The sequence below is a fragment of the Platalea leucorodia genome, assembly GCF_965183815.1.
Source record: "Platalea leucorodia genome assembly, chromosome: 9".
Classification (NCBI taxonomy): Eukaryota; Metazoa; Chordata; class Aves; order Pelecaniformes; family Threskiornithidae; genus Platalea; species Platalea leucorodia.
In genome coordinates, this window is record NC_138831.1 from 45179588 (window position 1) to 45205201 (window position 25614).

A 25614-nucleotide genomic window follows, 5' to 3' on the forward strand; every position below is an offset into this window, starting at 1 on the left:
TTGAGGAACAAGGTTAGATGTTAAGAACCATTGCTTCCTTCCCGTGTTCCACCAAAATCATCAGCTGCACCAGGACAAAATTGCATTAACGCTGCAGCCAATGTCTCCCAATGTGCACGTCTCCATAACATGTATTTATTAGCTGGGAGGACGGCAGTAACTCTCCTGCCTCAGTTTTATTGTCTCTTCCAACACTAAAATGCCATGTGATGTTTAGCAGTCATTGAGCTTCTCTGCACTTCCATTTTCCAGCCCTAAAGTAGGGAAACAATATTGACCTATCCTTCAGGGTGAGGCAAAGGTGGATTACTATCTACAAAGTACTTCTAAATTTACAGATGAAAAGTGCTTTCTTTCTGTTGCAAGCTTAGAAGCAAACTGCTTCTGTGCTGGGGTCCTGATCGGCTCGTTTTGCAATAATCTCCCAAGTTGCCTTGTGCAGTGCATGTATTTAGATTGATATAGATACATTAATTATTGCTGAATTAAATGTGCTTTTACTAGCCACTGGATGTCCCAGTCTTTTAATCTTCTTATCATATCTCATTTAAAAAAAAAAAATTAAAAATTAGTGTTTCTTTTCCTATCCCCAGGCTGCAAGATTATTTTATTTTAGCATAGCATAAAAAGCTAAGGCGATATTAAAGCAGAGAAAGTAGACAGGGGGTATCCCTGACTCCAGGGCTCACATGTAGTTTTTTCCTCAGTACTCTGGAGACTTTTTCATTCACTGAAATTTATAAGAGAAATGGAAATGGTTTGGTGCTGATAGTGGGTTCAGGAGAACGGGTAAGTCTGTTAAATTGGAAAGCTGACACCTCTGAAATAAGATTGCTAGCAAATCGGGGAAATTTGTACTGTTTAATGCACTCTGATGTGGGCAACTTAATTATTGCCAAGTAGCAGAAGAGAGAAGAGCTGGTGGTGTTAATGATACATGTTAAATAGCTGGGGATGGCAGCGGCGGAGTGTTCACGAAGGCCAGCCTGGCTCTAAGCAGCTCCTATTTCCTCCAAATATTTAAATGCAAGCCATAATGCTAATAGCTGTTTGTGCTCCCTTCCTGTTGCTTATTATCCTACAGGTAAAAGACGCAAGGTCACTGAGCTGGGCCATTTGCCAAGGAAGTTTAATTGCAAAATCTTTATTAAAGAAAAGGAAATGTTAAGAGCAATGTGTCTCTAGGAATGGATTACATTTCCTTCTAATTATCCAGAAATATGAAAGCTGTGTGCAAGGAAATTACTGCAAGAATTAGCATGAGATTATGTAATCACCATTTTAACAAGGACCAAATTTACAAAGCAACCGTGGGCTACTTAAGGATTGCTGCCACCAGGGAACAAACTGCATCTCCCTTGTTCGGGGGGCTGTATCTGCCACGGCCCGATTTAGCAGCTTGTCCTCTGTTCTAAGCTCAGCCTGAAAGGGTGAAGAGCTTCCTCTGTGCAGCGACGTGAGCAGCTACCTGAGTGGAGCTGCTGTTTCAGCATAGGTCTTGAAAAATTCATAGACTGGTGGTACAAGCTCATGACTTTTTGAACCAGTGAGAGTCTTTTCTCTCAAAATGCATATTTTAAAGAAATCTATTTCTTTTCTGTTCTGTCATACCACTCAGCTGATATCATAAAGGACTAGTAAGGAATTGTGTATCCATTGAATGTGTGGGGAAAACTGCAAGTGAAAGAACTGAGATTGCAAACTGATTGAAATCAGATCTGTGGCCTTCACTTTAATCATAAAACATCTCACTGGAAACAAACACACTCAGACTTCACTTTCTATGTCTTTTCTAGGGGTGCCAATTAGTTATTGATCCAAGACTACTTTTTTTTTTTTAACCATTATCTCCTTGCTCATTTTTGGTATTTTTTGCATGCAAATAGTGGGGGGATTCAGTACCAGGCAAGTTTTTAGACATCATCTTACGCCACTATAACTATCGCTTTGCCTCTTGCTAGTCCTTGTTCCTTGCTGTGGGTACAGATGTACTTTGATTTTGCTGTTCTTGTAAGGACTACGTGTCAGCATGAGGCCATCAGAGGGCACGTTATTCTCCCTGACTCGCTGGAGTTTGCTCTCTGTTTTGTTGGGATACTATTCTCGAAACACAGCTGCAGTTTTATGGAAAATCGTTTTCCTTGCACAGATATTCATGAATTAAATCTTGCATATATAATAACAAATTTTAACTTCTAGACAGGATATTTCATTCCCCAGGGTTTCATAACCTTGTTGCCCAGGTGCAAGAATTGGTTCATTTCTCAGGGAAATTTAGTCACCTCAGGGATGCATTATGTGTTACCTGCTAAATCCATCTATCTAGTTTCTTATTCTGAGCCTACTCTGTGCTTTGCAAATGCACAAGCATTTTCTTCCCACATAGCTTTACAGTAACCATTGAAAATGAATTATGTCTTCAACCCTCTAATTCACTTACACTATTTCCAAAGTTGCCTTATTGAATATTATGATCTGGTGTGCGTTCATGTTTTAATTTGCATTTGATTTAGCTCCCCAGACCTTGCAGACTGACCTTGATCATCCTTGGAAGAAGAAGAAAAACAACAACAAACTGACAACAATACACAAACCCATGCATCTACGTATATTAAAATTTAAGCTCTTTTTTATTGTTTGAAGAAGAAAAAAGGTATGCATATTTTAATGTAAACACACTTTTCTAGCTGGTATTATAACGTACTCTCTTTAGAGGTTGTGCTTCTGCCAGAACCTTTGCCTCTCTAATATTAAATTGCAGAGGCTTGAATTCTTCAGTACATCTCACCTATGACTCTGCTGTGAACACTTTGTTGGCTCTTCTCTATGCTTTGGTATTTTTGTGTCTGCAGCTTAGAAATTCCCTTTAGGTCCAGCCCTAGTGAAGTCAATAGCAACTTCTCCTTTGCTTTTATGTGGCCACAGTTTTACTGATGATGGTAAAATAACACTGCTTCAGAACTTACTAGTGACAGTAATATTCCCAGAGTCCCCACAGAGCATGGGAAGAACTGACCAGGTCATTCGGACTGTGATCAACCTTTTTTTTTCCCATTTTCCTAAATATATGTGCTCTGTCCATGGTATTGCAATGTTCATTGTAAGTAAATGTAACTGTCCACAGACTAACACAAATAAACAAATTTATTCATCAAGAACTGTAGGATTGCCAGCCAAGATCTTCCTAAACACTTTACAGACCAAACAACATCATCTTCTCATGAACTAAGTGTACCTGGGTGGCATTCATCCAGGGATTTCTCACTCCATGAATTGCCTGTGATCAGATCATGGTTTTTATGGGTTGCTGCCTACCCAAAATTGCCAGACAAATGTTTTTGAGCAAATTTCAAAGTCTGTTCTGCTTTCAAAAGGTTTGATGTGGTTGCTTATTCACATAGCAGGTCTGAAATTCCCTTATCCCTTCAACAGGTATTCAGTTAACCATTGCTCATACCTTAATTCTGCATTCTTACAGCATAACTTTTGTAAACTGCAGGAGAGCTTTCGTCTCCTGATAAAATAACTTCAGTTTTAATATGAGGCCCATCTAACCTCTAGAATCTTGTTTTCTCCTGTTTGCTTAAACACAGCCTGGCTTGTAGAAACATTTGCAGAACATACAAAATTACAAGGTAGAAGTGCTGAATCAAAAGGTATGTCAGAATATGCTTAAGTGATCCTGGATACCTTTCCTGGATTTAAAGATTTACAAAGGCTGTGGTGTCTGAATTGGGCCTGTCAAGGCACCAAAAAAAACCAAACCCATCTCAACACTGTATTTGTTCCCTTCACAGAGGATGGACTCCATACAAAAGCCCAAGTAGGTTTTTAGGTTCTTTTTCTAACAACTAAAAAAAAAAAAAAAAAATCTAAATCAAGCCATCCATCCCAGAGGATGGAGAAACAGCAGCTTTCCCTGAGATGATCCTCTTTGACCTGATGACTGAGCACAGATTTTATGATACTGGAATGGCAGGAGCATGCCAGTTCTTGACTTGCTCATGGTCAGTAGTTTAGGCCTTATCAGAAACTTATTCCGGTAGGATGGAAGGCATCCTAATTTTTCTGTCTCTTCTAGACACATGACTGAGACAGGTTATAGATGGATTATGGAAGAGATGAGTTTGATGGCTCTGTTTTGACACATTGCTATGTTTTTATTAAAACGTATTTCTAATAAAATGCAAAGAGGCGTTTACATCAGCTGAGAGTTTGACCCAAAGACCTTGTAGCTTTTTGTGGAGACACTGCCCTCATATAAATAGCTGTTTGTTCATGCTCTTTCTCCTATTCATTATAGTCAAAGTCTGAGCTCATGTCTCTTTCTTAACGCACAAAGAGTCTATAAATTCAGGGATGCTTGAGTCATTCTTGAGTTTCATTAAGTGAAATCTTAGATTATGATAAGACCGAGCAGTATGAATGTTAGCTTTTTAAGATCCTATCTCAAAAAAAGATTCTTTAGCTATTTTGAGCTCTGCAATTACCCGCACAAATAAATCCTGACTATTAAAGAAATACAATAACTCCCATTACCAAAAAGCAGCAAATAGGATTTAGCTTGTGTTGGAGAAGACATGCTGTCGTTTTTGTTTTTCATTACCAGAATAATTGTAGCAGATTTATTTAACCAATCATTCATCAGCTAGTTTACAAAAGCTCCTGGGGCTGCTGCAGTTGTTGGACAGTTGACAGAATTATTTAGCTGATAAATACAAAAGATAATTTGATTCAAGTTTGATTTCTGTGAGACTGAGAAAAACACAGCAGTTGTTTTGTCTCTCTTTGGATTCAAAGAGGATGCAGAATTAGATCTTGGAGTATGAGTTATTCTCACAGTTGGCCTCTGGAAATATCCTGCTATTTTAAAAATAATTTTAGTCATTAGTCCTGCTTGTAATTAAATAAATATAGCTACATTTTGCACTAATTATGCCCTCAGTCCAATAAAGCACTTAACAGGTGTATGACTTTAGAACAAGAATAATCCTGCTGGCTCATATGCTTATGGTTAAATCTGTGCATAACAGCTTGGTTCATCAAAACACAGTAAACACTTTAGTCTCACTATAAGCAGTAAGTTTTAGGTGTGTGCTTGAAATTAAGCATGCGTTCAATTACTTTGCCTGGATGGCGATGAAAAACAGCCTGTTAAATTAACTACATGCTGGAAAGCTTTACTGGATCCAAGTCTGTTGGAGCAAGATGCAGAGGGGGCCACATTTATAATTTGGTCTGTGGTACAAATGACCTGATATAAATGATATAATTTATTCTTGGTGCTAATTGTTGTGGTACTTGTGATACTCAGTAACATTGTGGATTGGATGACTTAAAAAAAGCCAAGAAGATTGATCGGAAGTCTGGAAAATATGAGAAAAGATAAGCTGAGGAGATGCTAGAGCCCTTGCCGTTGGAGGTCTCTAAGAGTAGGACAGACAATGTCCCCATGGACAACAACTATGATCAGTCCTGCTCTGGGGTAGGGGATGAACAGGGTGACCTCTGAAAGGCTCCGAGTTCTGGTTCCTGAACCTGGGAAAAGTTTCACTGACAAATATATGAACAATTCCCATGTCAGTGGTTTTATCATTAAACAAATAGCATAAATATTTCTGATACTTTTTTTTTTTCCTTTTTACTAAAGAAGTCTTCTTGGAAATAAATGAAATGTGACACGAGCAGTATGTTAAGCATAGACTTGTTTTTTAGCCAAGCAAATGTTTAATATTAATTTTCTTTGTCTTGTTGGAATCTTACCTCCCAATTGCAGAATGTTTTGTGCAGATTAAAATGAAAATTAAATCTGACTTTTTTTCCTGACAAGAGCTGAGAAACTCAAAGGCTATTTTTTTTTTTCCTCCTTCTCAAAAAAGCCACACTTCCCAAATGAGTTGGAATGTGCTGGATAGAAGAAAACAGTGCAAAACACCACCCTTTCCTAAGCTGGTCTTCTATATGTTGCTATGAAGTGGATCTGATGGATATAATTCAACTGCCTAGTCTAGCTAAGTGCATAATAAAAAATTCTTCACTTAAAAATCTCAAACTCTTACCTGGACTTTAAAATCTCAAGTCCCTGGTGTGGTATGCAAGCTTAACTATCCTTATTTTAGCGAGGAGAGAACAAGTGTCACTTTTATGTGTAGAAATCAGCCATGGAAATCCACCAAGACTATGAGAGAGGTAGAACCAGAAGATCTGTTGTCATTCCCCCTCTGAATCTTCCTCCTGCTGATGTATAAAGACCTAAGAAAACCATTCCAGAACTTCCATACCTCCTCTGCTCAGAACAGAGATGCAATTACCTAGAATATCTTCCTTTGGCCTCTACACGTTTTCCTCTGCAAGATCTGCTGTTTGTCCAACTCCAAACCTAAGTTAACCCCCCGCCCCCCCAACATTTCACCATTTCAGAGCAAGAAGATTCCTTTTTTTTTTTTTTTTTTTCTTGGTGACAGGGACTTGATGGAAGAGCCTGTGATCTGCAATCTAAGAAACCAATATTTTTCCAAGGTGTTACATCAGTACATCATTATTATGCTCCCAGCCCCACCCCCCCTTATTAATTTATTTATTTTATTGCTGGTGTTAAATGGTTTTGTCAAAAGCAACTCTTTACAGACCATTAATGCCAGAGCAGATGATTGTTTTCCACCAGCCCTCATGAATAATTCAAGCTGCCGGCTCACAGTCTCATCCTCAGCACTGAGGGCTCTTCTGAGGAAGCTGGGTTATTAAAGGTAACAATCATGATGAGTCTCATCTTTGAGCAGGATGGACTCATTAATCCTCGGAAGCAACCCTATCTTGAAACAAATCATACGGTGCTGGGGCTTTTTCTGCTTCCTGCTTTTCTTTCCCCCCTGCTGCTACTTTTGATGATGCTACTGCTTTTGAGATTCTGTTATAACAAGAAAGTCAAGAGACATGATAAATATTTTGGGAGAAGTGGAAGGAAGAGTAAATGGTAAGATGAGTGCTCAGCAAGCCAGCTGGTTTTCTTTCTCCTTGTTCCTCTTTCTAAATTAATTTACTTCACCAGTTCTCATGCTCCTTGCGTGCTGGCATTCTGCAAGTACTTGAATGAACATGTTTATTGGCAGAAGTATTCTGGGACTCAGGGAATGATAAGACTAGAATATTAAAGCAATGAAAACTGCATACATATTCATATACCAGGAACTTGATTATTAATTCTGATAATTGTTTCTCAGCTGTGTTTACACAATGGTGGCAAAATCTTATAAGTAAATTGTGAGGTTAGTTCTGCAGTTGGCAATTGGTCTTATTCGTGCCAATAATAGAAGATAACTGAGAAAATACTTGGAAACCAGCCTATTCTGTTGGATTCACCAGTATTCAAAACAACCATGAAGCATGTAGGCTCTCCTAAATGGTAATAATATCATTTTTTGATTTTTTTTGCTTTGAAAGGTGATTTTGTATTAGATAGTCTGAGGTTTTGTGAATGTATTTGTCTAAAAATACAGTAATAGCCCCTAGATTCATGCACAGCTGAGCCGCAGGTGGCTTATAGTCCAGCCAACTGTTTGTAATTTTAGCAAGCAAGTGAGCAGAAAGGATGCTGTTACTCTAGGCTCCTTGGATCATAAACAGCGCATCTCTATTATAATGTGCCTGGCATAATTGCCTATTGCTTGATATGGTTCTATAGGTTACTGTAATGGACTGAAAAGACAGATTTTTTTTTTTTTTTTCTCTTTCTACTTATATGGTGCTTGTCCATTGCCATTATTTTTGCTTTTTACAATGGATACGGAGTGTGTTTAAAAAAAAAAAAAAAGCAGCACATTCTTTCTGCTGTTGCTGGAAGAGCCTTTCAAACATTGGGAAATATCAAAGGGAATATTGTATCAGGAGCCAACTAAGGCTGAATGTCTAAGAAAGGAAAGAATCTTTGTTAGGTGACCTTAATTTTTCCATTTAAATCCATATTTTTCTCAACTTCCCAACCAACCTGGACTGATTACACTGCCCCTGGGGACTGGTACAATGCCCATCACTGATCACATCTCCTGCATAAACCCTGTGCTGGGGATATGGAAGGACTGGTATTCTTTCACATCTTTTTGAGAAAGCTAAATGTCCCTTTCCTTCAATCTATTAAGTTTATTGAAAAGGAGGTTAAAAGGTGATTTGATCCACTAATAGATAGTGGACAGCTCCATTAATCTAGAGGTGGTAAGTAAAGCATGTAACGAGATCCAGTGGTTGGAAGGTAAAGCTGGCTGAAGTTGAACACTGCTATTTTTAACACTGAGGACCACTCACTTGCCCAGATCTGCTGTGGATTTTCCCTCCATGTAAAACATACTGACTTGAACAGTAGCTGTGACTTTGATAGAGAAATGACTGTACAGTTTGCTGACTTCTGTTCTGCAAGAGAACAACACAGCTGCGACTCTTCCTTCTGTGAAGGATGAGAGAAATCCCACACCTATCTCTTAAGCTTTCAGTACTTAAACAGGAGGGAGAAGATATGATATTATGATATTCTATGTCCAAAGAACAACAAACAGAATATACTGCTATAACTTAAAACAAATTAAAAAGATAAGCATGGTCCTAAAATGTCTGTGTTCATTTGTCTTAATGCTTCCTGCAAGAAAATAGAGAACCCTCTTGTTATGGTCTTTGCATATAATTTTCAAGCTGTGATTTTGTTCCATCTGTCTTAGGAGGGAGCATTGGGGTACAATATTACTGAGAGCAGAACTTATTGCATAGAATACATTAGTCAGTCAATAAGTTTTTTTCTTGTTCACCAGGACCAATACTGCCTGTGTTTTTTCTTGATGGTTCTGCTGCAGCAGAAAGTGTGGGCTGACAACTGCTTAAAAAAAAGTTTTTCTTTTAACTTATTTTTCCTCCTTCCAAGATAAACTGAGGCCTAAGCAGGGGGAGGCCAGAGCAATAACAATTCTACCACTGTTCCAAAATAATTCAACTTTTGCTTCTTTTGCTGAGCATATCAATGAGTAGATGCCAATCAAGCTTGTATACCGAACTATTGGGGCTTTAGAAACTAGGCTTATACAACTAATTTTAAGTTGCCAGAACTTGGAAAACAGGTTTTGTTGATATGGATCTGCCCAATAAGCAGGTTGGGAACCCATATGGGAAATACTTAATTTCTCTTTCTAATCCCCTGAGGCTCCTGTTTCCTGAAAAAAACACCTTCAGATTCTTCATTTGATACATGTGACACAGCTGACTGCTCCTTCCCCTTCAAAGTATGTAGGACAGGGTATTTATTTCAGTGGTAAATCTGCACTGTATCATGTTTTCAGATTGGTTAGTAGGAGGTGACTGAGGCATCACCCTCCCCAGGCAACCCCAGATAATCCTCTTTGGTTTTGACGTCTGTTTTCACTTGAGTCTACAAAACAAGTTGTGCTCCTCAGAATGGACTCTCTGCATATTCTGACTCCTTTCAAGGTCACTTAGAGGACATTTGTGGCAGCATTTGATGGAGAGTATGTTTTAAAGGCAGGGACTGAAGAGCAGTTGATAGGGGTTTAAAAACATTAAACTTGTTCACTTGCTAAAAGCATAAAATCACAAGGTTAAGCTTGATCATGTTCTGTTAGCTTAGGGCAATGTTTCTGCACAAATGTCAAGTGATGTGAATATTAATAAACCTTTACTTTAACAGTCTTTTTGTCCTCACAGTGCCTTTTTGTGATAGTAAATCAAAGTACGCATAAACTCTAGTATCTAAGAGTGATAGGTAGGTTACAAAGCAGCAGTTTGCTTGGAAAAAAAAAAAAAGACTATAAAGTTTTTATTTTAATTCTGTAAATAGATCTTCAAGACTAAGTGTCTCAGCGGGCTCTCATGCCCCTAACTCTGGTCATCTAGCAAAGTGAGAATGACTCCTTCTCGAAGACCTATAGCATTTCTAATTTGAACTTCAGAAGTGCAGATACTAATGAATAATAAAACGGCACATTCAGGAAGGCCAGGATTTTAGGGTTCGGGCTGTCTTGTGAGAGTTTTATTCTTTGAAATATTTCATCATCAAATAACGAACTTTAATTCTTTGAAATTTATTAGCTAATGTAATATTTTCATTCCCACTATGAGTTGCACAAAGTTTGAATCTGCCTCCCAGTATGTATGTCGTCATCTGGACTTCTACCATGCTGCGCCCTTGCACGTGTGCTGATTTGTCTTAGCTGTTATAGGCAGAAAGATGAATAGAAGCGGTTCAAATGTAGGCTGAGATTTAAACTATAAGTGTCCTCAAGAGCTAGGATTTTCAGGTCTGTTTTCTCCTTCTGAAAAACTCATCAGTGTTGTTGATGAGGATCATGTGAAGTTGGTGTGAAAAATCTGTGAAAAGTCTCAGTTTGTCCCAGCAAAGTCCTGAACCTTGGTGTAAACCTGGGGAGATTTATGGTTTCAAGATGAAATCAGGTAATGCTGAAATTCTCATGGGGTTTCAATACCAGGTGAAATATGTTGTTTATTCTTAGGTTTGCTTTTGAACTTTGTGTTTGAACTCCTAAAAAGAGATGATTTTGGGGGGGTGCAAATTACCACCAGATGGCAAAGGATAAGTGTCTGACAACTCTTCTATCCTGTAAACATTTAGTCTAGGTGAGTTTCTGGAACTGGAGGGTGGAAAAGACTGCAGGGGAGAGCTGGAAACTTGCAGCATACCTGTCATTGTTTTCTGAGATGGCTGAATTGGCTCAGGCTACCAAAGGGCTGATGAAAACTAAGGAGATTCAGAAAATAAATACTGTTTGATTTATTTCATAGTGAAGTGCCAAAAGTTGCAATCCTCGCTGCTTTGCTCTGTAAAATATCTTGTGGCAATGATTGCCACACTTTAAGATAAAGATTGGTGTAGAAATGTGCATTTTTATATATGTTAAATCTGCTTTTTGATAAATTAATTTAAGGTTCTTTAGCTGTTTTGTTTTGAAAAATAGGGAATAGCCATTCTTGCTTTCCAATAGCAGAGCTTTCAGAGCTGCACTCATACTCTTATGTACTTCTACAACAGTCAGTAAAACGTGCTCGTGACCTTCTGGGCTGCCATTGTACATGAAGAAGTAAATAAGAGCACATACACGTTTTCAGTGGCTACTGCTTGATTTTTCTGGCTTGGAGACATTAGGTCCTGCTCACACTTGTACTAGATGGCTCCTAAAAAACTTAAGAATGAGTGAAAATTAAAGAACAGAACAGACTCAATGTTCTCTGTCAAGCATGGAACAGAATTTAATCCAGCTGTTTGAACAGCATGAGGATGGGGCTGTGCTCAGTTTCAGTAGTGTGAAATGTTTGCGACTCCGCTGTCTTTAAATGCTCATGCTGGAACTGGCTTTATAGCACAGATTAGGTCTTTAGATTTTTGTTTCCATTAAAGCTATGAGGGATAACAATGAGAAAGAAAAGGAAAAATAAATGACTTTTCTCCTTTTTCTGTGCCACAGTCTTCCTCTCTGCAGCTGTAAAGTGGTTCTCCAGCAAATTATTGGCCCTCCCTTTGTGTCTACTTTAGAAATAGCAACCCTGTGAAAGGTCTTAGCTAAAATGATTTTAGTGTAATCAATGTTCGGAACTTTAATTGTGGAGTTCAGTCCCTTTTATGTCAAGCCAGACAGTACCTACCCAAGCTCCAAAGCTTATTCCAGCTGGATTTATTCACTAAGTGGTCTCACCTTCTGGAACAGAAGATGCTTTAGATAAGTACATATGTCCAGAAGTAAAAATCCTTGCAGCATCCTAAAATAAATAAATAAATAAATAAATAAAATTCCCACACTCTATGCTTCTGACCTGACTGGGAAGGGAGAGTATCTCATGAAAACCTGAACTGGGTTATTGCTCGGGTTCAGTTCAGCAGCCATGCACAGCTCTTCTTTACCTGCCACCTGAACTATTGTTTTCAAGGACTCTGATTAATCTCATTTACTACATTGCTGCCTAAAGAAAAACTCTTAGATGAAAACCCCTGGAGTCTGAGCAGCGATAAAAATACATATCAGCTCAGCTATTTCTTCTATAATAACTCTGCATGGTTTTCTGTACATAAAGACAATTCTAGACACACACACATATTCATTTTCCATATACAATTTCAGGAGGAACTCCAACACCATGGGAACGTTATCTTTTTTTATGTATAACACTCATGTACAATACGTGACCAATGTGGTTCCATCCACATCGTTGTGCAGTTTAAACAATAACAAAGTTGGGCCACCTGCCATGAAAAACCTCAGCTTGTGGCTTGACTGCTGGGGAGAAATTTCACAGGTCTTGTGGAAAGCAAGGCATGAAAATATACTGTGGGACTGCAAGCAGCTTATCAGAGGAGAATGTGCCTTGCAAAGTCGGAGCTGAACAGAGTATTTCATGTCTTTGGCAAATGTGGTGTGCGTGATCTGAACCATTAATCAAATACTGACAGTCTGCTTGGGGAAGCAGAGTGTCAAATGGAGGAGAGCTTGCAGAGTCCCATCCAAATAACATCTGGGGGAAAAGAAGGGGGAAAAAACAATGAAAGGAATGTTTATGGTACTGCAACAATTTTACTTACATTTACTTTAAACCTTTAGAAATCTATATTGATCTGAGCAGAAGCTGGTGCTCGGGGGGGAGTAGAATCAGCATTCCATGTTGCCCTGTCAAATTTGATTTATGCTGGGCATTTGACAACCACTCAGTTCAGAAACCTTTCAGAACGTTCTTGTCTACTTCTTAAGAAAAGCAAATGAGCTTTAAAAAAAAAAAACAACAAAAACCCCCCACCCCTAAACAACAAAAAACCCAATCCTGCACTAAATTTAGAGAATTCTGCACATCTGGCGATGCTAATGACTCTGTGATGTGTGTCCAGATGTCTTAGAGAAGGTGGAAGTGTATTCAGCTTGTTTATGTATAGTATTTGCTGACTTTAATTTTGGCAATCTGTGTAATAGCCGCTTTTGTCAAAATGACATGGCTTTGTCTTCAGTTTCCCCTCCTTTTTAATATTCTTTCTTTTATGGAATTAAAAATATTGTGTGAGGCAAGAAAGATTCTTTTATTGCATGTATTATAAAGGAAAATTAACAAAAATAATCTGGTTTGTTGCCTTTATGAATTCATGTATATATTGGAAAATGCAGAGTTGACCCTTTTGAAGCCCATGTTTTTTCTGCTCCATTTATTTTGGGAGGAGTCCATACTCTGTTTTCATAGTGATGAGAGGTACATGTAGTCACTGATGTGAGGAAAAAAAGGTTTTAAATCTTGTGGTGCTACTGTAAATTAACAGAAAGTCATTAGCATCGCTAGAGTTATGTTTAATTTCTAGCAATGCCACAGAGACCAGCTGATCATCAGTACAGTAGTATTTACATAGCTCTGCTGGCCATGGAAATTCACAGCTAAGAAATGTGGATTTTTTGTTGTTGGTTGTCGTCCTGTTCCCCGCCCCCGCCCCGCTTGCTCTTCTGAATTACTACTAGCTGCCTCCTATCACCAAACAAATTGCTTGCCTCTTGCCCATCTAAGGTATATATTCTAAATGTCCAGAGACATATATAACTTATATTGTACTGGAATCATTTAACTGAACTGCTTTTAGCACCTTTCTAAAAGTGTGCTAAATATGCTAAATATGTAGGCACATACAACATCCCCTTTTATAAAGAGCCATTAGTAGAGAAATGAAAGTGTCTTATGTGTTTTGGGATGGGATCTTCAGAGGAGACTATAGGAGCTCAGTCCCCATACACTCAAAAGCTAGTCCTCAGGATTTGTGGTTAAGCTTAAATTTGAAAAATAAGTGAACTTTTTTTCATGGGCATCTTATTCACTGTTTTGCCTCACCTTCACCCCAAACACCATTCTAGTAAAAGGGATGCTTCATCTTTCCTGTATTATGCTGAAGGAACCAAAAAACCCTAACAGCAGTCAGCCCTGAGCAATATCCTGATTGTGCGTGCTCTTCTCTGTATTTGTTGCGAGTGATCTTATGGACTTCATTAGCTGTTCAACATGCAAAAAATGTGTGGGTACCTGCCTCCTGGCTTGGAGCAACCATGGGCTGAGGAAGGTCTCCGAGATCAATTCTCCTCTGTTCCAAAGGCTGTTCATCTCCAGATGAAGGACATTACATGTGTGACTACAGGCGGTGGGGTACCTATAAAAGAGAGGGGAATCAAGTCGCAGGCAGAGTACTTAGGAGTTTCTTGAGCAGGGAGGAGGCAGGCTGTGAAAGATCTGGTAGGGATGCTTAAGGGGCAATTCTGAGAGGAGCCAGCTTGATGCTTCCGTTTGATGTGCCCCGGTTTGAGTGCTGATGAACATAAACTGAGTTTAATCTTACAGTAGTAGCTGGCTGTATCACTTGAGATGGCTTAGTCCATTACACTGATATTGGTAGCTTTTATGGATTTTCATGTACGGTAAGTTCACATAGTTAATAAATGGTGTTGCCATAAGTGTAACGCAAATTCTATTATATCCTATGACTGCAGCTTCATGAAATTAAACCCATCATTAAAGAAAAAGCTTTATTGACTGTCATCTGTGGGGAATGGGGAAAAGCACATATGACAGAGGTAGAGCTGGGCAGTGAGCATGCTTACATCCAGGCTGAAATGCAGGGAGTTCATCTGATCTCTGGGGGCTGAGCTAAACTCCAAGATATATGAATGCCTTTACCAAATGACACTCTGTTGGACAGTGCCATGAGGTGTCCTCTCTGAGGTGAATTCCTGGATGTTACTCCTAGCAGTTACATTTTAGGGCCTGTTTTGGAATCCCTTTTCAGAACAGCATGGTCTCTTCAACCTGATGTGGCTGACAGGCAGCCATGAGTGCTCAGTTGCAAAGAAGCCTGTAAGGAACAGGGGTCTGGAGTTGGAAAGAGAACCAAGATATTCACCTCTGCCATTCAACATGGTGTATAAAACTGTGTGTTTGCTTCAGCAAGCTAATGTGCAGCCTAAAAAACACCCTGGGCTCCTGCTGTGTCCTGTTCATTGGTGCTGCAACAGCACCAGTGACAAGGAGTCAAGTGAAAGGACTTGAGCGTGGACACACAGCCTTTTTAAAAGCCTTCAGAAGATTTTGTGGGCTTCATTTTTAGTTGGAGTTTTTAGTTCCGCATGTGCGTTGTGGAAGCCTGTTATGATGAGTCATGGTCATTATTCTAAGGGCAGAATTGGAAAATTGCAGTGTGATCTGCAGCCCTGCTGCAGATACAGAGACTACAGCCAGGTTTCTTCCCTCAGCGGTGAGAGCTGGAAAAACAAGTCCATTAGATCTCCACCATTTTTGTTCCCTAAGAAAATGAACACTTCTTGGTAAGTCAACAGCAGAATAAGATGCATAGAAAAAACCTTAAGAGATTAGACAAGCCAGATTCTGTCACTTACAGACTATCTTTAAAACAAAGAGACAAGAGGGGGGAAAAAAAAAAAAAGTCTGAACTTCCAGTTACCTCTTGTGTGAAATGCAGTCAACTTAGCCAAGTCAACAGTGAACTCTGTCTGCTCTTTCCCTGCTAAAAAATTCAGGCTTGTCTCGGGGATGTTTCTTGACTGCAGTGAATATGCAGTCAGTTGCATTGGCAGGTAATACAATCTCTCAGCTACAATGAGCGCTTCCTTCCAAGGCATTTTAATTTTTACAGCACAAGTACTCTGAGGGTGCCAAAATAATCAGGGCTTTGCATTTCATGTTCTTGCCATATATGGCCTAGGATCTGATTGTTAATCCCTCAAGGTGGCAGTAGCTTAATTAAAGCTCTGTATCGGTGAGGAGATAATTGTAATGTCCTTTGAGTGGCTGGTCCTAATTTACACCATGTACAGCCTGATACAGTCATCTATAATGTATCAAAGGTCCATGCTAGCTTTTAATGTAAAGCTGTGTAAGATAAATGAAGAGTACATGTGGCAGGTGCTCAGTACATGCATTTAGATTAAGCCCTGCTCATTGAGGTGGTGATTAGATGAGTTATGTCAGGGAATTGTAACTGCTTCAGTGGATGAGGAAAAGGTTATTTCTAAGAGCTCATTTTAACAGCATAACTGGCACATAATTCAGATATCAAACACTAAATGAGAAAGGAGAGCAGAAGGGGTGCAGGGTGCAGATGCTGAGCCATGTGGACAATACACACACAAATGCAACAGAAGTTCTAGGGCAGAATTGCTGCTAAAAAGCTGTTTGAGTATTGCTCTCTCTGACTAGATTTAAATACCCAGTAGTGATATTTAACTACATCTAAAGTGAGGTTAGGGTGTGATTTGTTCAGAAATGGGGGCTCAGTCATAGTTCATTTGCTTTCCTTCTGTTTCTATAGACCCAGGAGCACGCAGGTCAAATCTATCAGAGCAAAGGTGGAAGCACAAGGCTTGTCTTCCTCAAACAGTTGTATTAGCAAGAGAATCATTGTGTTTATCAAACTGGCAGAACTTCTGAAAGAGATAGTTGGGACTTGCCCTTTCAGCACTGCAACAAAATCATAAGGGAAACATGCACTGATGGGTTTATTAACTCTCCAAAAATATGCGAGACCTTTTTATCTGTGCTGTTTCTCCAACTGGGCTTGGACAAACACTGGATCAGAGGATTCAGCAAGCATTAATAGGCTATGCCCTACTCCTGTAGACCGTGGGTGCTGGTGCATGAAGAGGATGAGGCAATTCTAAAAAGAAGAGAGGCTAAGGGCAGAGGAGAGGGCTCATTGCAAGGATTCCTAAAAGGAAGATAGGATGAAAGTGGAATGAGAGCTGTGCCTGTGTAATGAGTAACTGTTTGGATCTGTTCAGCTTGTATTTTTGTTTTATGCCCACAAAGAAAACACAGCACGGCTTAGAAATACCAGACTCTGGCACTCACTGCCCTCTGCGCAACGTTATGCCTGTGAACACATTCGAAATGTCAAGAACGTGCTGCTAGGTGTTCAGAGGAGCTGCTCTTTCGAGAAAGTGTTGGTGGTTGGTTGTTTTTTTTTTTTTTCCCCCCAGCTAGTAACGTGCTGTGAGGTTTTGCAGCCACACTTGCTGTATTAACCATTTTCACGTTAATCCTTTCTTTTAAAGGTCAGTTGAGATCACGGCCCCTGTTATGCCAAGTGCAGCACAAGAAAAGGCAAAGCGGGAAAAGAGTGAGATGTAATTCGGTAGTGTGACTCTCAGCAGGTAAAACTGGAGCAAGGTAGTGCTGTAAGGATCCAAGCTTTACAGCTAACATAGATGAGAGGGGATATGCTTCCATGTGTTGCAGCTGCTTCTGGCCAGGGATGGAAACTCCACAGAAGACACTGAGCACTATCTAGTAAGTTAATGTTATTGGGTGTATCTATGTGTGATAAGAACTGATGAGGTTGCTAGAGGGTCCCAGTGTGTTTCTTACCAGGTGTTCTTCATAACAGCAATATCTACTATACCTAATCTTGTGCACTCTATTAAATCTCACAAGCAAGACAAATGCCCTGTGACAAGTGACTGATCTTCCATGTCTTGCTCTGACCTCACAAAACAGAAGGCTCCCTTCAAACAAGGCTCCTGGAGGGGAACGGTAGAGCAGTTGTATTATTTCTTTCTGTTATGTGAAGACTTAGCAGGCAGCGCAATAAAAGACATAACATTCAATTGACCTTTTGCTTATCTATAAACGTAAAATGAGCTACACAGACCCCAATTCACCAAGGAGCCATTTCCAAGAAATTTATTTCCTTTTACTAGCCATAAAAATAAATTGGTCCACACAAAGAATAGGCACAAAAATAGCTCTACTAGCCTATAATAAGATTATTATGAAGGAGATGTTTTTCCCTGGGCAATCACAGCCAGCCAATGTGTTATCAAATTTTTATCTCATCGAATTGCTAGGCACAGATTAGTGTTCTAGGGAGATTTTGTATGTTACGCTGGCCTTCTGTAACCTTCTAGAGCCTGTGTACCCAAAACAGGCTGGAATCAGGGATTGACTTCTTTTAATTGAAGGATGGATTATTTCTTTTTTCCTCTGCCCTACTTTTAAGCCAGATTTGAAGAGTCTTACACAAAGCATTCAAAGGAAAAAAAAAAGTAATTTTTGCATGTCATATCAGTCTATTTGGACAAAGCCAGGCAAAACTCTTCTGAAAGGCAATGGGAGGATAAGGCAATAAGTCAGAGTTTATCCAGCCTATTTCTCTTTGTGGAGCCTAGGACAACGAGGCTAGCTATTAATCTTGCCAGGGTTGTAATTGAAGAAGTTGGCTCACTCACTTCCATCCTTTCATTCTGCTTTTCCAATGAAATTCATAGTGGCAAACACTCATCCTAAAGAAAAGTATCCCTCCTAAAAGAATAAACCCCAGCGCATTGCTCCTCTGTTATTAGAAGTCAGGAATTATCAGGGTTAATTTTTTTGTGCTCAACTGTGCCCTGATGTGTCACGTACTGATGGAGATGATGAGCAGGAGCAGGCTGGTGAATCCTAGAGTCAGGGGATGGGTTCTCTTTTTGCTGCTGTCCTACTCTCCTTGCCTTTGCTTCCCATCAGCTTTTTTTGTCTGGTTAGCTACAAGATTCCTATGGCAGAGGCTGTCCCTCACAGTCTGTTTGCAGAGAGTACAGCTCAAGGTGTGCAATGTCAGCTGAAACTGCTCTGAAGGGTCTCCCAGAACTTCATCGCCTGCATCTGGTTTAGTCTCAGGCCTTCCTACTGGTAAGGCTGGTAACACAGATATGCCTTGTTACAAGAATACCATGTCCAGCATCCCCTTGAAGGAGGAAGGGGGCAACCTGTCACACCTTGGTAGCTATTCCTCTGACTAGCAAAGAGGAGTGCAAGAATTGGGCAGGGGAGGTGGGGAGTGTATTTGCCTTGAGAGCCAACATGCTTTGGTGCAACTCTGTGTGGGGTCTCTTTTTGCTTATATCAAGACAGTGAAGCAGTAAATGAAATCCGTTTACGTTAGATCTAATGAGGCTATCATTTTATGCTTTCTGAATATTTATTGGTTGCAAACATATTGGAGCTTAAATCATGTAATTGTGATTAATTTATTATTTTGTGAAGTTTCAAAATAGTGTCCTCTGTTCTCACATGGTATTAATTAGGAACCAGTGGATTAGTAAAATCTGCATGAAATGTGTATTTAGAACCATGATTTTAAATGGTTTCAGTTGGTTCCTTAGTCCCTATATATCTATTTCAGGACAAATAGGGCAAACCTCATTTCCTGTTTGATGGCCCCTGAAACTACAGACTACTCATCATGCTGTGTCTGACAGTAGCACAACATACATATATATATATGTATGTATATGTGTGTGTATATAAATATATATAAAATTCAGATCCATTTCTAAAAGGACTGAATTTTCTCATTCTCTCTGGATGGGCTGTGCTGTGGTTGCACTAGCACGGACATTGTGGGTGGGCAGGGTATCCCTGCATCCCTCATCCCTGGGGCAGGGTCGCAGGCCAGCGGGGGCTCAGTTCCTCCTCATCTGTTCTAAGATGAGCAGCTTGGAAAGCCCCATGCTGGGACCTGGGTGCTCTGAAATTAGTCTTTCACAAGAGGTTTGGGAGCTGGCTGTGATTTTAACAACTGATTTGACTACACTGCCTCCAACACAGATCTGGATGAGGGGCCTGTATTTGGCAGGAAGGCTTTATAGTGGCATAGATTAACCTGGTAAGATGCTGAAGTAATTTTCCTATTAGGAATCTGGCTTTGCTTTGCGTGAGTACAGCATGTCTGCATTTGGGATTTCTGATGGGAGTGTTCTTAATTTAGACCGAAGTTCATGCAGATCGATGTCTCTCCAGTTAACTACTTATTTTTACTGTAGCAATGCTTAAAGAGCATCTCCCCTTGCTTTTAAATCACTCCAGGGTTTATGCTGAAGAAACAGTCAGTTTTGAAATAAAAGACGACTAAAAGAGGTGATCTTCCTTTTGCTGCTAGATGGGGTCACCTCAGTCCAGGTATTGAAGAGGGAATTGTGTCCAACCGATACTTTGCTCCATGTTTGTGTCATTGTCTCTTGCTCATGCATGCATATTGAGCTTCCATATACTTGGGATCCAGAAGGGCTTAAAAAAGTCCTTTGCACAAGGATCTTTTTGCTCAGCTCTGTATTGATGGATCTTAAAAGTGACGTGGAGCTGTGCAAATGGACTGTGATAGACCCAGGATCCGGTCTGCGGTGTCCACAAATCCAGCAAGTTTCCTGCCTTCGCATCTCTCCCCCTCTCCCCTCCTGCGGTAAATAGCCTCTAAAACAAACACACATTTCTAAGCATTATGTCATTTCTGGGCAGCAGCCAGGGGATAAGATTAGCACCATTGTCATCAGAACGAGCATGGGCTGTCTCTTTGATGAATGATATTGGATCCTCAGGACTTTTTTTTTTTTTAAAATGTGCCTGTATATTTTTGGATACTAATGTCCCTAGATAGCCTCAGGACAGGGGGGAGAAAAGGGAGAGGGGTGAAGAGAGAGTGATAAGGTAGCTTTGCTGTCAGCCCGTTTTCTCCTGTCTTCATCTTTGTGGGGAAAAAAACCCCAAGGTGTGAAACACAGGCCCTTTGACCAGCTGGGTCTCTTTTGTGCCCTCTGTGCCATAAGACCAAAATATATAGAACAATTAACATCACTTGGCTTGTCACTCTTCCCCCCTCCCCCCTTGTGAATTTTTCATCCTTATTTAGCTCCCTGGCTCTTTCAAATACCAAAGATAATGTCATGATTTCCAGTTAGTCAGGACTGAGGTTTTGAGCCCAAGCTGGGCAGCTGCTGGTGAGCTGCCATGCGAGCCCATGGTGCCTGCACTCCTTAATCTTCTCTCCTTGTTTCTTGTCCTCTGTCTCTTTGTCTGGTTCTCATCTGTCCTCTCCAGCCGCTGCTACAGCCCCCGGGATAGAGGCTGTCCTTTCTCTGTTCTGTGCTTTGTACAGCACCTACTGCCATTCCTCACAACTGGGAGATCTCAGATTTGGAGAAAATAAGTGATGGCATTCACATCCCTTTCCAAAGGGACTCAGGAGAACAAATTCTATTTTTGGGGGGGATAAGTGAACTCTACCTGAACTCCCCCCCTCCCCAACTCTAATTCCAAAAGAAGTAACATTTCTAATTTGAAAAAACAAAACAAAAGTAATTAATTTCTTGGAAATTATTTTAGTTGCATATTTCACTGCTCAGTCCAAAGTGATGTGAAGCAAAGACAACTGCTGTCACTAGAAACAGCATGAGATTGCTTTGTGTTCTTAACCCTCTGTACCCCTCGGCTTGAGCATCTGTGACTTCACACCCTGTGATTCATTAAAGAGATTATGTATTAAAATAGACATGCCTTTTATTACCTGAGAACCAGAAAACATCCTCATCACTGTGCCTTAATAGCAACCTACATTGATTTCACTGTTTCTTTTTCCCCATCCCCATCCAGTGTGTCTACTTGATAATACTTGTCTTGGGCTGGGGACAAGGATCCTTATTTCCATCTATGTTTATATAATGCCCAGCGCAATGTGGTGCTGTTCAGGGTGCCAGGACTACAACACTGCAAAAAGCCCCTGAAAATCCAAAATGAAATTTGAGGTGGTAGCCTTTCCACAGCATAGTAGCTTCAGTATAGCCCCTGCATTAGCTGATATCATAGAAATTATTAATTCCCTGTGCTACTGGAGCTAGAGTGAAAATCAGCCTTTCTCTTATGAAACAATTTCCTTCTTTTCTCTCTATGGGGAAGCTCATAAGCTTTTCTTCTATTAAAGGGAGCTGTGGATTTTGGAAAAGGGGAGAAGATGGTTCCTTAAAGCATTGAGGATGAACGTGAAGCACATGGCAGTGCTGGGATCGCTGCAGTCTTCCCATTGTGTGACCATTCACCTGGGTCTTTTCATTCTCTCTTTCCAATTTATTTCCATACATAATAATGACCCAAAGGAGGGTCGTCACTTTGCAAACAACATTTGGCTGAATTTTGATGAGGGATTTGAATCACTCTGACAAATGGGAGCCTTCTGCATGGCTGGTTGTAGAGGTGGGGGTGCTGGGGGGATGAGAAACCTTGCACAGAGCGTGCCTGGCCTGTGCTTTGTCCTGAAGGTCTTTATACCTGAGCAGAGACATGCATGAAGAATTTAGTAATATTAAGGTTGGATGATGGAGTGGTGGAAGGGAGGACTACAGGGAATGGTAGCTTTCAGCAAAGGGCGGTTCAGATAATTTGAGCAATTACAAGCAGATATTGTATGTACTTATGCTACTCCCTTCTCTCCTTTCCCTCTCCTTTTTTATCACCTCCTTCCCTCTCTCGTACCCAGCTTTTCCCCATGAGCTTGGGGCACTTGGGCTGATGGGGGTAGTCAGGGTATTGGTGTAATGTATTATTTGTGCTTTCCAGGGCTTTTGAAAGGGCTGTGAAAAGCCACGGGGTAGTTTTAACTTCTGCTGAAGGTTGGTCAAGCCCCAGGAGAGCTCATGTTTTGAATCTGGTACTACCTGATAACACCTTCAGATTCGGAGTGTCCGACTCGGCATTATGTTGGGGACCTCTCAGGCCACTTGGGACTCCTCCAGTTATAAAATACAGCAGGAAAAATTCTTACCTAAAAGTTTAAGGGATTAAAAGTACTGCTACAGAAGCAATTAGCGTTACCTCGTGTCTTTTTATCAACTGAGTCAAATGCATCCTAACTTTGTGCTGGAAATAAAGCTCACCTGGGAATCCTTATGCAAAATGACATTACCCATTTATGACCTTCCAGCACATGAACTTGTGTGCATTTTCACCAGGCTCTCAGCATGCTGGATGACTATCAGTATCCTGGGATATGTTTTAAATTAGTGCCCGAGGGGAGAATGGGATTGAATTGTGCACCACATGCCCAACTCAGCTGAACTTTCTTTTTATGCTTTTTATTAAAGTTGTATATCATCAGGAGAGTGAGAAAGTCACATTAGAGAAGGGAAACCATCTCCCCAGCACCCTGGCCTGTCAGGTTATTTTGCATAATAACTTACGGAAATGAACTGGCCACTTCTAATACTCGAGGACAGGCTGGGAGAGCAAGAGCCTTCTGAGGATTTTATCACAAAACAGCCTTATGCGGCACATCTGGTTTGTTTCAGGCATCTCTGTGTATTGGGAAGAGAGCAGCAGGGGATGGGGCGGGAATGCTTTATTTGAAATCTTTTGCAATGTTTCTGAGTCAACTGTTTATAATGAGAACAACGATCTTGGGAAAACTACAACCAGGAGACGAAGCATCCGAGCGCTTGAGCCACTAATGTGGGAACTTCTGTAGGATTTCTTCACCTGCTTTACTTCCCTGCTCCCCTCCAAAGGGCAAGTCCAGGTGAATGCTGCTGTTGAGATGGGCTTTACCTTTGCAGAATAGCTGACGACTGAAATTCAAATCAGACCCCCTTGCTCCAGTGCAGTCTCTCATGAAACATACATCCACATGCAAAATCCAGCTGTCTAAGTCATTGCTAATTATATAATTATTCACCTAGTGCCAGGGGTTGCTTGGTAATTTGGTGTAGTTGTGGTGAGCAGAAAATACGTGCAGGCTACTTCTATGGTGCAGAAGTCAATGAATCTCTGGGGATTCACAGCACCTGAGGCTTGGCCCAAGTCTTTTGAAACTGCAAGACACAAGGTTCCTATTTGTAGCTTGAATTGCACACCTGCCATGACACATGTTCAGGAAAAGACATTACTTTAATCACCACCCATGCATTTCTGGATGTTAAATTGAAGAATGAAGCAGTAAAGGAGAGTAAAGAGGCAGGTGACTCTGGATAGCAAAGTGCTCCCTGGGACTGAGGTACCATACTAGCTGGAGTCAGTATCCAAGGGAGATGAGCAGGGGCTTTCAGGAGGTCTGTAGCACTGTGAGGAGTTCAGTGCGGAGGTCCTGACACCTAGACTAACACCCCAACCACTGGGCAAACCTTCTGGGTGTGCAAGTGTAAAAATACAGTTTTCATTTCTGTGTCAACGAGCTCATCAGAAAACTCTCAGAATTGTTTATTTGGATCCTTTGGCTGTTCCCTGAGAACACAGATTTAATACTGCTAAAAATCAAATAAAATGCCAATTTGTTTTGCACATAATTAAATAACAAGCAGGGAAAAGTTCCCAACCAGACTAAATGTACTGGATTCTCCTTCGGTGTCCAAAGCTGCTCTGCCCTCACCAGCTGTGGTGTTTTTGCACAACACAGCCTTGTAAACCGCTATTTTACATTGGAGACCTTAAGGAAAGAAAACAATTAATTAAACCTCAGAGCTAATTGGAATCAATACTTAATGTTTTTAGCTCTCAGAATTAATTGTGAAAACATATATCACCAATATAGATGGATATCTCAGATTCTTCCTTTGGGGTGTGATTCCTGTGGATGTACTAGCTGGCTCCAATGTTTTCCTTTCCCTCCTGCCTGCCTTTCTGTGTTCTAATTCTCTTGCTTTAAATTCCACATCAAAAGTTTGATAATTTGATTATCCAAATATAGTGGTAAATTAGAAAAACTGCAAGGTACAAGATATTCTTTATTTATTGAATATATAAGGAGTTTTAAAATGGACCCCTGGGAAAGGTTTCACGTTATTGTTCTCTTCTGATTCAGCTGATCAAGTGTTTGTTTCGTTTCCAGTCCAGGGAGGAAAGGAAAATGTATCTTGGTTCTCACAGAATCACTCAGGAGTGTCTACAGTAATTGGGTCCCTTAAATTGCAGCTGGGGGCTCTCCTGGGGGTTTCAGAAGTGCACGAGGAGGTCAGACCCTGAGTACCTGTTGATGTCCTGCTGATTTTCTCAAATAACAATTCTCCCTATACTGTGTAAAACTTGTAGTATGCTAAATGAGTTATGTGTTAGGCTGGCTGTGAGCACCTCCAACTATTGTTCCTAAGGGTCACCCAAACAGCGCCTATCATCATCCTCAAATCATCTCTGCTTTCGCAGGCCAGTACAGTCTTGATCAAGCCGCCTTATGCCGTGGTGTAATACACCTAAATATACCTATGCACTCAGGAGGGCTGAGTCATACAGCACAAAATATTTCCACTAATAAACACTAATAACCAGGTGCCAAGTTTTAGCGGCTGCCCTTGCTCATGGCAATGTGGACAACCAGGCTGAGGACTAAGTGTGGCTCTGGTCGGTGGAGGTGCCCTAATGAAGTAGACCCAGTGGGCCTGATTCAAGTAGGAGTAAAGGTAATCTGTTGGTGTTAATGTATAGAAATTAACACTTAGACAGGTTCTGGTAGTACATTGACACCCACAATTTTTCTGTGGTATCCAGGAGCAGTCAAAGGATTATTTCACAGTTGGAATAGTCATTTTATAGGCATAGTAGGGACTCTAGAAAATGTTTTGTCATTTCCTTTCCCCTCAGCAGCTTCCCAGCGAAACAGGCATGCACAGAGCCCTGTTTATCATACCTGCATTAATAATCAAACGTGTGTGTAGGTGTAAGGATTGCAAATAAACACATCTTAAAACAAAATCTATCTTCCTTCCCTGAACTGGCACACTCCCAAATGAACTCAGTTGTAAAATTCCCTTGTGCTGAATTCAGATTTTCTTTTCCATGTACGAAAGCTGA